We start from the raw sequence: 13,571 nt of genomic DNA, 5'->3' as shown, positions 1-13,571 counted from the left end.
ATGCACAGTCCACTGATAAAATTTTATAGCCATATTCCCTGATTAGATGCCTCATAGCATGCTACAAACTATGCTGCCATAGTGGATGATGCTACAAGTGTCTGTTTGACACTTTTCCAAGATATAGCTCCTCCTGCTAACATATAAATGTAGCCTGATGCAGACTTTCTTCTATCTTGACATCCAGCAAAATCAGAATCAAAGTACCCAATGACCTCCAACTATTCTGATTTTCCGTATGTAAGCATATAATCTTTTGTTTTCTTAAGATACATTATTGTTGACCATGTGGATGTGCACGAGGAACATTTGCAAATAAAGATGGTCTTTTAAGATTATTTTGCAAATGAAAAACATTTTAAAATAATATTGGTCTACTTGAAATATTTTACGATTTAGAAACTTTTCGCAAATCAAAACAAAACTTAGCTAAGTGACCAACTCTACCACAAAAATTACAATGATACACATTACCATGCTTATGATGAACAATGGGTGCATGTGTGTGTACATGTGATGAAGAAGAAGCCTTATGAGATGCACATGGAGTACTAGCAATCTTAGGTTTGTGTGCATCATAGCAAAATTTAGCAAGGTGGCCTTTACGATCGCAAATAGAGCATTTGTAAACTTTGCTATACAAGTGTGCATGGTGTGTAGGTGATTTTTTAGCACTAGACTTAGCACACTTGTCCATAAGTTTCTTATGGTTATCAATGCATGTTTTTAAAGTTGAATCTAAAGATGAAATGTATTTTTTCATAAGATTCAAGTCTTCATTTTTAGGCACATATGCACTTTTAGAAGTAGAACATAAATAGTTATTTATAAAAGAAGCTGTATCATTCTTTATGTTCTCTACTTCTAACATGGCATCAATCTTAGCATGAGATAGGCTAGCAATAGATGAGATCAAATTTTCATTATCCAAATTTAATAAGTCATTGCTTTCTTTAAGCATCGTATTTTCATTTCCAATGACATCAAATTTGGACACTAGCTTCTCATGATCGGATTTTAAATTATCATGCTTGCATTGTAAATCAACAAAATCTTTATGCAATTTGTTAAAGGCATGCAACAAATTTTCACTAGCACAAGCAAGTTCATCATTAGGTAAATCATTAATGGTTTCGAACTCGCAAACCTCACTAGGGCTATCGCCTAGTGGCCGTGTGCATGACGCTCCACATGAACTTGAAATCGGATCCGCCAAAACTTGTTGGATCGCCTCCAAGTCCCCTTGATGTACTTCAGTAAATTTCCATAAGGTGTAAGCACTATCAAAAGAATCAAGCTTGTTAGACATAAATGAATCAAATGCATTTAATAAAAATTCTAACATAAGCTTGTTCATAATAAACATCTTTTTATCATGTTTGATCCACTTGGATTTCTCCAACATGGGCAAGCAAGATACAAATAAAGCTCAAAAATAGATTAGCACAATAAGCTAACTTGGATCTTTAACTCAAGGCGATTAGACCTTAAATCAAAGAGCACCAAGCTCTGATACCAATTGTTAGACCCTAGAGGGGGGGGGTGATTAGGGTCTTAAGCTAATCTAATCCCAATTAAAAGCTAATAAAAATTGTGTTGATCAATTTGATCTTACAAGAAGAAATATGATATAGATATGAACAATAAAGATGAATAAAAATATGCTAAGCAAAACACAAACACACGATATGTTTACGAGGTTCGGTCACCACGACCTACGTCCCCGCTCCTCACCTCGAGGAGATATCCACTATCACAATCCAGTTTGGAAGCCGGAACTTCTACACACTCGGTTTACAAGATCACCGAAAACTCTCACACTACACAAACACTATGCAATCACACTTTACACACTAAGTGTAGGAACCTAGCCCGTGTCCTCCTCCTCAAGTGCTCGATTACAACCTCTCCCTAGGTTCGTCAATCGACGCCACTCCTATTGGATTCGACCCCGTGTCTCGCCTCACACTTCTCTCGGTGTACAAGTGTATTACAAGTGATTTTCACAAATAAAAGTTAAATACAATGATTTGTTCTCAAATAACAAGTGAGAACTGAATGAAGCTCACACTCACTAAATCACACCCCACAACCCACTCTATATAGTATGAAAATATTAAGCTCAATAAGTATGTGTGATAACAGTGAATGAAACTCAATAGATATAGCTAAATGAAAAGAAAATGAAATAATAAGCTATATAAGAGTTTAGAAGACTTCTCAAACAAGAAGAACAGTAGAGATGATTCCAATAGGATTGAATGCCACTTCTTGTTGTAGAAAAACTTGTCTTGAAAAACTGATTGATGAAATCAACTATTAAACAGCTCTTAAACACAATTAATATTTTGTTAAACACCAAACTTGGATTTCTTAGTTGTAGAGAGGAAACACAGCAATGGGGTATTTATAGCACCCCAATACAACAGCAAAAACATAAGTAAAAGACCAAAAAACCAATTTGAAAACAACAACTCGGCGGTCGACCGGTCCGGTCGACCGCTAAGCTCAAAAGCTCAAAGAAAATCAATTTAAAGCAGGCGGTCGACTGATGGAATTTTCGGTCGACCAAAAAAGTCTCTGGAGGTCTCTCGATCGACCGGTGCGGTCGACCGCGAGCAGCTCAGGAAAATACAACTGTCGGTCGACCGCACCGGTCGACCGAAAACTGACATATAGCATATTGACAGGTTTTGGGGATGTTTTGAAAATTCATTAAAAATATCAAATCAAATCCAAAAATAGTGAAACTTTGGGGAAAGTTTCTAAATGATGAAATAAACATGTTTGAAAAGGAATTTTTAGAAAATTAATTTTCGTTTGTGAAAACTCCCTGTTTTTGAAAAGTGTTCAGAAAACCTGTTTTTCGTGAACATGAAAATTGACATAAAGCTTGTAAATATGTATATATATATTGAGCATGTATTATATATATATATATAATGAAGTATGAAAGAGCTGTAAACATGAGATAAAAGTTATTGTAACAACGTTTGATGAAAAATCATTTATATGATAGAAAACGTCAAAAATCGTGTTAAGTGTACATATATTGAGCTTAGATATAATCATACAATATATGTAAGTAAACTAAACATATACCTAGGTAAATCCACACATATGAACTTGAATCTTTAACGCTTGACTGAAGTGTGTTGAAATACCTGAAATGAGAAACATAAACACAAAACACTAGAGAACTTATTAGTAATAAATTGTTTGCCAAACCATCATCAAAACTATAGGGTCAACAATCATAACCCTTTTGACTGCTATCCAATAATCCATACCAGGGTTGCTTAAGTATCTGCCTAACATACCAACAATATACGCAATATTCGGACGCGTACACCTGAGCATACATTAGACTTCCTACAGTTGAAGCATAAATAATCATCTGCATTTCCTGAATTTCAAGATTTCCTTTAGGGCACTGATTGAGACTGAACTTGACTTCTTTAGAAATAGGGGTGTCACCTGGTCTGCAATCTTGCATGTTAAATCTTTTGAGTACTTTATTGATATAGCTCTTTTGTGATAATCCAAGTATACCTCAAGAACGATCTCGAAGTATTTGGATTCCTAATATAAAAGAAGTGTCCCCAAGATCTTTCATCTCAAAATTCTTTGAAAGAAATCTCTAGGTTTCGTGCAACATGCCTATATCATTAGCGGCAAGCATTATGTCATCAACATACAGAACCAAAAAAATATACTTACTCTCACTGAACTTGTGATATACATGTTAGACCTCTAGAGGGGGGAGGGGGGTGAATAGGGTTTATGCTAATCTATTCCGATTTATGCCAAATTAAAAACTTACTAACACAATATCCTAGCAAGAATGATATATTATAAATATATATGCAAGGATATACAAGTAACACAAGGGTAAACAAACTACTAAAATGATAGGGAAATATAAACAACAAGCAATTGACAAAGGCGATTTAAATGATAAGCGCGAATATAAAGGAACACCAATGACAAACGCAAATAAACGATATGATCACGGAGTTCGGTCAACCACTTGACCTACATCTCCGCTCCTCACCTTGAGGAGATTTTCACTATCACAACCGGGTTTTCTACGCTCACCCGAATACCGTTTACACCATACAATATTGGTTTTCAATGCTCACCGATCAACGTTCACAATCACTCATAATGTAACTACACAAACTATCACCTCAAGTGTTAGCCTCTCACGTGTCTCCCTCAAGTATTAAGAATTACAACCTACCTCTTGGCATTACCACCTACCCCACTCCTCTTAGGACCGACCACGTCTCTCACCTCTACACTCCTCTTGGTGTACTTGTGCAATACAAAGTGAATCATCACAATTAAGCTTACTAATAACAAATGATTTGTTTTCTAAACAAGGTAAGAACTCAATTAAACCCAACACTATGTTACAATCTCACAACCCCAAATATACTATATATGAAAATACTAAAAGCTTAATGTGGGTGTGTGTAACAAAGAGATTTAATAAATTCAAACTAAACTCAAATAAGATTCTAGCTTTATGGAAATAAAAATCAAACAAATAAAATAGCTAGATTGAGTTTAGGAAAAGTTCTCTATATGATAACAAGAGAGAGGGAGAACAGTTGAAAGCTCAAACACCAATGGATGATCCCTTCAAGCTCTTGTGAAATTGTCTTAACAAAACCAAACTTGTAAATTTGCTTAAAAGCTTTTTAAACAAACTTAAACCAAACTTTAAAACCCTTGTAAAACTCTTTTAAACTTATTTAAAACATTCTCTTAGTTGGTAGGAGAGATAAATGCCATGGGGTATTTATAACAACCCAAGACATCAGCCAAAACCCTAAGGAAATGACCAAAAACTCACAAAAAAGCAAAATCTAGAAATAGCCGTTACTGTGCAACGGTCATATTGGCGATCGACCATAGTACCAGGTCCGGTCGACCGCGAAGAGCTGAAATCCAGAGATTGCTCTCTGGATATTTCGTGGTTGACCGTGGTGACCATGACGGTCGACCGCAAACCGACATATCAGATATGCATAGGTTTGCTGAAAATCTGATTTTAAATATGTCTTTAAAAATAGAAAATAAAATCTAAAAAATATAAAACTTTGGGGAATGCTTGTAAACATAAAAACCGCTTAAAATAACTTAAACAAAATGACTTAAACAAACTCCTGAAACATTTTGAATGGATTTATAGACTTATACAAGATATAAAAATAGTGTAAACAAGTCTTCAATCCATAAACATATAATTTTGGATTTATAGACTTATACAAGATATAAAAATAGTGTAAACAAGTCTTCAATCCATAAACATATAATTTTGAAAATTCAATAGAATATGAAACACATAAATGTATATATGAAGATATATATTATTTCATATCTATATAGCTATATCAAAAATAACTTATCCATAAATAAATATGTGAATAAATCTATGGTTTATTTCATATCTATATAGCTATATCAAAAATAACTTATCCATAAATAAATATGTGAATAAATCTATGGTTTACAAAAACTTGTTTTCTATGTGGATAAGTCCATAAATAAATATGTGAATAAATCTATGGTTTACAAAAACTTGTTTTCTATGTGGATAAGTTACAAAATAAATAAACCAAAAATAATAAATATGAAACATGTATGTATGTATATAGATAAGTGTAATTATTTCATATTTAAACTTGAAAGATATAAAACCAAAACGTGTATGTGTGTATATAATTGAGCTTAAAGTATCATCACACATAATATAAAACCTTAACTAATTTACCCAAGCTTGATTGATCTTCATTGTAGCTTGTCTTGGTAAACATGGATGAAGCTTGAACTTGGATCTTGACTAGTATGCATAGACTTCATTCCACTATTCCGCCAACCTCCAACGGATATAATGATGAATGCTCGATTCCATCCAACCTCTAACTCATTGTTTGTCTAGAATAAATAAGAAAATACAAACACTAGACAAACAATATTAGTTGTAAATTGTTTGTTATAACATCATCAAAACAAAAAGGCCAATAATACACAGTCATCAACAATATTCATCTCAAAACCAAACGAGATAATTATTTGTTAAAACTTGTGATACCATTGACGAGGAGCTTGCTTGAGTCCATAGATGGATTTTCTTAATTTACAAACCATATTCTTCGGGTCTCCAGACACAAAGTTTTCTGGTTGAACCATATAGATTATTTTATCAATGTCACCATTAAGAAATACAGTCTTAATATCCATCTGATGTAGCTCAAGATTAAAGTGAGCAACAAACATCATTATTATTCTGAAAGAGTCTTTCGATAAAATTGGAGAGAAAGTCTCTGTATAATCAATGCCTTCTTTTTGAGTATAACATTTAGCTACAAGACGTGCCTTATACCTCTCCACATTTCCATTTTTATTCCGCTTGGTTTTAAATATCCATTTACAACCAATTAGTTTTGCACCTTCTGGCAATAGAACAAGTTCCCAAATCTTATTGTCTTGCATAGACTTGTACTCTTCATTCATGACATCAATCCACTTTTGAGAGTTAGAACTTTTCATAGCCTGATGGAAGTTGATTGAATCATCCTCCAACATTCTATTATTTTCCTTATGTTCTTGAAGAAATACAATATAATCATCCGGAATAGCATTTTTCCTTTCTCTAGTGGATCACCTTAATGGCACTGGTTCTTAAGGTTATTGAGTTTGTTCTTCTAGAACAAGGAGTTGTTCAACATTATCTTCTTGAGGTTCCGGATTAACTTCTTGATTAATAATAGGTATAGGAACCTGAATATTGTCAAAAGTGACTGTATGAATTGAATCTGAAGCCAAATTTTCCTCATAAGCAAGGTCTCTAACCTTATTTCTCCCCCAAACTCAACATCCTCAAATAATGTTACTATTCCCGTCTCAAAAATAGTCTTGAGTGTAGGATCATAAAACTTATAACCCTTGGATCGTTCAGAATACCCAATAAAGTAGCTACTAACTATTTTGGAGTCCACTTTTTTCATTTGGCCTATGAGGCCTTGCCTCAAGAGGATATCCCCAAATACGTAAGTGCTTTAAACTGGGCTTTCGACCAGTCCAAAGATCATAAGGTATTTTTGCAACTGTTTTACTTTGTACTCTATTCAGAATATAAGCTGTCGTCTTTAATGCTTCTCCCCAGAGTGACTCTGGTAAAGAAGAATGAGCAATCATACTTCTTACTATATCCTTAAGTGTCCTATTTTGTCTTTCAGTTACACAATTCATGATGGGTGACCCTGGCATGGTGTACTGTGGGACGATACTGTATTTCTCTAGGTATTTAGCAATTTGTCCTGAACGTTGTTCACCTGAACCATCATATCTGCCGTAGTATTCACCACCACGATCAGATCTAATGGTTTAATCCTTTTATTGAGTTGATTCTAAACTTTAGCTTTAAAAGCTTTGAACATGTCCAAGGACTCAGATTTCTCATGAATGAGATATAGGTACCCATAACGTGAGTAATCGTCTATGAATGGTATAAAATATTTTTGACCACTCTAAGATGTCATAGGAAATAGCCCACAAATATCTGTATGTATCAATTCTAAGACATCTAAAAATCTGTTGACACCTAATTGCTTAACTTTGGTCTGTTTTTCCTTGATATATTCAACACATACGTCAAATCTGAAAAATTAAGGGGATCCAAAATGCCATCAGACACAAGACGCTCAACTCTACCTTTTGAGATATGACTCAAGTGCTTATGCCATAATATCGTTGAATTTTCTTTATTTAATTTACTCTTAGTACCATGTGATTCCACATGCAAGGTTTCATTATAAGAAGCAATTGTATCAAACAAATATAGGTTGTCATAAGTACTCAAGTAACCAGTTCCCACAATATTTGAATTTACAGATAAGCTGAATTGATTATTTCCAAATGAACAATAATAACCCGATTTGTCCAATATAGACATATAAACCAAATTCCATCTAAAAGATGGTACTACAAAAGTATCTTTCAAATCCAAATAAGAACCAGTTTCTAACAGCAACCTAAAGTGCCAAATTGCTTCTACGTCTACCAATTGTCCATCGCCCACAAAGATGTATCTTTCACCATCACTTGGCTTTCGGTAGCTCAGACAACCCTGCATAGAGCAACCCTGCATAAAGAAATTTATGTGAGTAGTAGCACCAGAGTCTAACCACAAAGTGTTTCTAGGTACTGAAGCTAAATTAACCTCAGAACAGGCCAAAGTAAGGAACATACCATTCTTAGCACGTCAGGTGTGATATTTGGTACAATCCTTCTTTACGTGTCCAGATTTGTTGCAAAAAAACAACCCTGATCATCCTTATGTTGTTTCTTCTGAACTGGACCCTTAGCAGCTTCATTATCAATTTTCCTTTTCTTTCCCTTATCCTTAGAGGCATAGGCCAAATGAGCACTTTTAGTCTTATCTTGCTTCAACCTGTCTTCTTCTTGCACACAGTATGAAATAAGCTCATTTAGAGTCCATTTCTCCTTTTGGCAGTTGTAACTGACATTGAATTGATTGAATTGTATAGAAAGAGATAATAGTACCAGATGCATCAGTAACTTATCACATAGATTGAGTTTAAGTGCCTTAAGTTTTGAAGCATTATGAGACATTTTCATAATGTACTTCCTGATATTTCCTTTGCCTTTATACTTCATCGAAATCAATCGAGCTAAAAGCATGCTTGTTTCAAGCTTATTGTTTTTAGCAAAACTCTTCTTAATTTCAGCAACGAAATTTTTAGCTTTAGTAATCCCTTCGGATTCTATGCCCCTGAAGGCTTCCGGAACGCCACACTTAAGGATCATTAGACTCATGCGATTTGAACGCTTCTACTTCTCATACACCTTCTTTGCATCAGGAGTGCTATCCACAGTGAGAAGTTGGGGTTGTTCAATCCTTAATGCAATATCTATATCCTTGCAACCAAGAACAATTAAAATGTTCTCTTTCTAAACCTTGAAATTTGTCCCATTGAGCATGGGAATTGAATTTATGTTAGTAGAAATTATTGCAGTAGATGCATTAGCTAAAATAAACAAAAGATATTTACATTATTAACCATAATTAGTAATCAATAAAATTCAAATAATGACAAATCTCATCTCAAGATATCTAGCACAACATTAGTATCAAGTCTTTGGACAGTAATATTAATTACAAGTGATATCTTGTTGCATTAATCAAACACTAACAATAACTCATATCAAATAATGAAGCTATTTTTGGATTAATTCATTATTCATATGTAAACCTTATAATTGTCACACGTTTATCATCACATAACGTGTTTGCAGTCTAAATAAATATTAACCTTCCTTTGGGCCGATAAAATATTTACACGAAGACACACATACAAACATCTAACATCCCTCATGAACAATCTACACAAGAGAGGTTACTTTGGCAACATCTTGTTTCAGTTAATCAATTAGAATGAGAGACACAATTAATACCTTACTGTTATTTTATTTGAATTAAATAATTGATTAACTACCATATTTAATTTAATTCATATTAAATGAATTTCTAAAATTTACTTGAGCAATTAAAATAGATTTCTCTATTTTAATTAAATAAAGAAAGGGCCATTAAGAAATTTAATGGCCTACAAATTTTTTTAAATTATTTGATTAATATAAATAATACATAGTTAATTGTTACAGGTCCATAACCTTAATAAAATTATTTGATCATTCAAATAATCCTCTATAGGCCCAAAAAGGCCCAAACTAAATTCTTTTAGTGGGATTTTGGCTGTATAAGAAGAAAAGTATTCATATCTTTTCAACCGTATCCGAAGTTCGCCTATAAATCCCAATCGAGCCGACGAAGCTCGCTTTCAATCGAAAGTTTTGAGCTTGCCTGAAATTGAGATTCAAAAGCTCTCCTGAATCGAGATTCAAAAGCTCGCCTGAATCGAGATTCAAAAGCTCGCTTGCTTCAACAGATCGAACCTATTGAGACCAAGCTCACCTGTAATAGAGGTCGAAGCTCGCCTGAATCGAGCCCTAAGCTCACTTGAATCGAGCGTTTGAAAGCTCGCCTGTATTCGAGACGAAGCTTGCCTGAAATCGAAACCAAGCTTGCCTGAATAGGGCTTGCTCGCCTGAAGAGTTTAGAGATAGCCTGAGTAGGGCTTGAGCTCACTTGAATAGGCTTGAGCTCGCCTGAATAGGCTCGAGCTTGCCTGAATAATTTATAGCTCGCTTGAGCCCTTGCTGACGAGATTTGCCTACTGACGTAGCCGACGAAGTTCGCCTGCATCCAAGGACTTGAGCTTGCCTGCAGAGTTGCCGACAAGCTCGCCTGAAATAAGGTAACCTCATATTCCCTAATTTTCTGCACGACCTTAAGTTTCTAAATCGCCGTTGCTGCCGCTTAGGCTTCTGCACCCTAGGGTTGAAATCCTAGGGTTCCTGATTGCTGCCGCCACTGTCTTCATTTGACAGTGGGGCTGCCAGCAAATACATCACCGGCGAGGAGCCCAGCGATCGACGCCAATCCAAATAGATATGCAGATAATGATATATTTTTTCAAACCGAAAATTGGTAAGTTGCACACAATCTGGATCAAGAGTTTGATCCAGATTCAATAGCCAAAAGACAAAATCAAACCAAAACATGAACTTTACTATTCATGTGTGCAACAGAACAAGATTCTTGCACGCTACAGTGCATCAACAGATCTTAATAAAACAAAATTATGATCAAAGTACCCTAATTTCTTAATCTTAATCTTAAATCCCTAAGAATTAATCATGGTGGCTCTGATACTAATTGTAGATCTTAATCGATCTAAAACATATAATATATATAACCGTGATTGATTTAAAGAGATTAATTATAACAAGAAGAGCGGAAGCATACCTGAACCCATAACGAATTTGTACGGATCTGAATTAGGGTTTGATCTTCTAATCTTGAGGGTTTCTCTTTTAGAATTTTCTTTAGATAAGAATTTAGAGAATAGAGAATGTAACCTCAGATTAGGGACCATAACCCCTTATTTATAGATGTTGTACTTTTATAATTTGGCCCCTCATCAAATTATAATTATAACCTAGTATATGCACAATTAGCCATGATTAAATTAAATACCCATTGACCCAAATTAACTAATTGATTACTTTAGGCAGGTCAACCTTACGGATAGCATTACACACTAATATAATATATGTGCCCATAACAAGATTTAATCCAACACACACATCATGTAATTTACGGGGTTGGCTGCATTATGGATAGCCTTGAAGCTTACCGAGTTCATAAATAGATATAACATGACACAAGAATCATTTGAAAAGATAAATTAATGCCTTTATTGCCTGTCTATTTGTCACTTTGGTGGTATTTCATCAAATAACCTATTCTTCTTCTTCTTCTTCTTCATTTTTTGTCTTTCTTTTTTTCCCTTCTGCATATTTCATTCTCATTAAAGAGGGTAAACCGTGAGCAAATAACCAAGATCATGATATACAACTCCAGTTTTGCGGAAAAACACCCTTATACTATATCAACATTTACTAACAAATTCCTCCAAAACTCGATTGGACTTATAAAATTTTATAGTATATAAAATTTAGAAAATTTGAAAACTGAATTATAACTTTGTTTTCAAAGATAATAATAATTATTATACACTTCATTAAAACTTATTAGAGGTCATCGATTCTATCCAAATTAAAATAGGGGAAAAAGACAAAAATCAGAGCTAAAATAATTAAGATACCCATCATAAAATCACATAGAAAGAAGAGATGAAAGCAATTAAAACTAATAGATAGATGTTAGAACAAGTGCACAGTAAAGCAGAAATAATTGTGAAGAATAAGCACGAGAATAAACCACAAGCAATTGTAAACACAAAGATTTACATGGTTCACCCAATTTTGGGCTTCGTCCATGGCAGAGGCATCAAAGAGATTCCACTATCAAAAGAGAAAGAAGTACAAGAACAAGACAAAAGCCTAAACCCTCAAACTCTCCTTTTCAAACCCTCCTATTTTGATTATTTTTACTAATCTAAACTCTCTATTTTTTTTATATAAGAGACCATAATAGATTAAGAAAGAGTTATCCAAAACTTGGTAAAAGTTGGAGATCAAAAGAAAAAATGAACGCCTGACATTAAATCATCAAAATTACAAATCAGCGTCGTTACCATTGATGGCGAAACATGACCATCGATACTCTCCTATAGTCTACAACTGGTATCAAAGCTTCAGTTGTGATCACTTTTGTGGTAGGAGTATAGGAAAGATGTACTTGTTAAAATTGGGCCTCAAAACCCTTTGAATGTCGATTTTAGCCAATGGATCATCGATGGTCATGAGGACACCATCAATAGTCACTTCGATAATCAATGGTTTATAGTGAATAATCAAGGAAACACAGAGACTGAATTTAGAACCATCAATGGAGTATAGGGAACCATCAATGAACTGTAAGAGTCCATCGATGATTGTGTTTCACTATGGATAGTAATAATGTTGATTTGCAGTTTTGATGATTTCATATCGGCCATTTGTTTTTTCTTTTTATCTCCAACTAGATAGGTCTTTCCTGATCTATTATAGTCTCTTATATATAAAATAGATAGAGTTTAAATAAGTAACGTTGATGTCCTGGGACGTAGCAGCGAGGTTAGTAGATAATCTCGAATTAGTGACGGGGCTTAAAGAGAATATGGATGATATAGGTCCCCTCATTCCTTCATATGGCTAATCCCCTATTGAGAATAAGAGAGTTGCATAATGAATACGTTAGAGGACTAGAGTTGGGTTCTCCGATGATTCCTTTGACGATCAAGTTAGTATAGAGCTTCAATGAGGAACCATTGCACTGAATAAGTTCTGAAGGCGTTAAGTTAATTAGCCAGAATTGGTGTACCTGTAGCCCCCTGGGGGGCTCTTCTCCCGATCCCCTCTACAAGTAGGAGTTGTGCTCTTATAAATACCTAGCTGAGAGGGGTAGAAGCATAACTCTGGCCGAGTCTAAGTAGACAGTTAAATCAGCAGATAGCTTCATAGGTGTTGACTACAGATGTGATGAGTCACTATTGATTTGATGTTATGGTTATTGAGTAGGTATGCAGGATGATGAGTCATAGAGATTAGTGCCACTAGACATGATAATGACGGACAACTACTGGTGAGGAATTCGAGGACAAATTGCCTCTCGACTTGGTTCTACGAGCTAGACAAGTACTACCTTTTTAGTTGGTCTTGCAAGTTATCAACATGACCTTGATTGAATGGGGGGCCAATAAAAGTGATAAGGTCGAGTGAGAGTCCATCTTGACTCATTGAAGGGATGAGTGTCCATGCTACCTAAGTCATCCCTAGCCTAGGTGTGAGCTGATAATCAATGTGGGACACTTGTTGACTCTTAGATGAGGGTTAACACTTAGGTTAAATGATGATACAGAAGTGGCCCCTTTTCCCTCGAACTCGGAGTGGCCAAGTCCAAGTGAAATAGAATCGTAGCCGGCCGGGTCCCAAGGTGCATTTATGAGGGGTTGCCGAAGAGTCTCTTC

This window comes from Asparagus officinalis, chromosome 10 (assembly GCF_001876935.1).
Source record: "Asparagus officinalis chromosome 10, Aspof.V1, whole genome shotgun sequence".
Lineage (NCBI taxonomy): Eukaryota > Viridiplantae > Streptophyta > Magnoliopsida > Asparagales > Asparagaceae > Asparagus > Asparagus officinalis.
The sequence above is the reverse complement of the archived record's forward strand: the minus strand, read 5'-3'. Positions refer to the sequence as shown.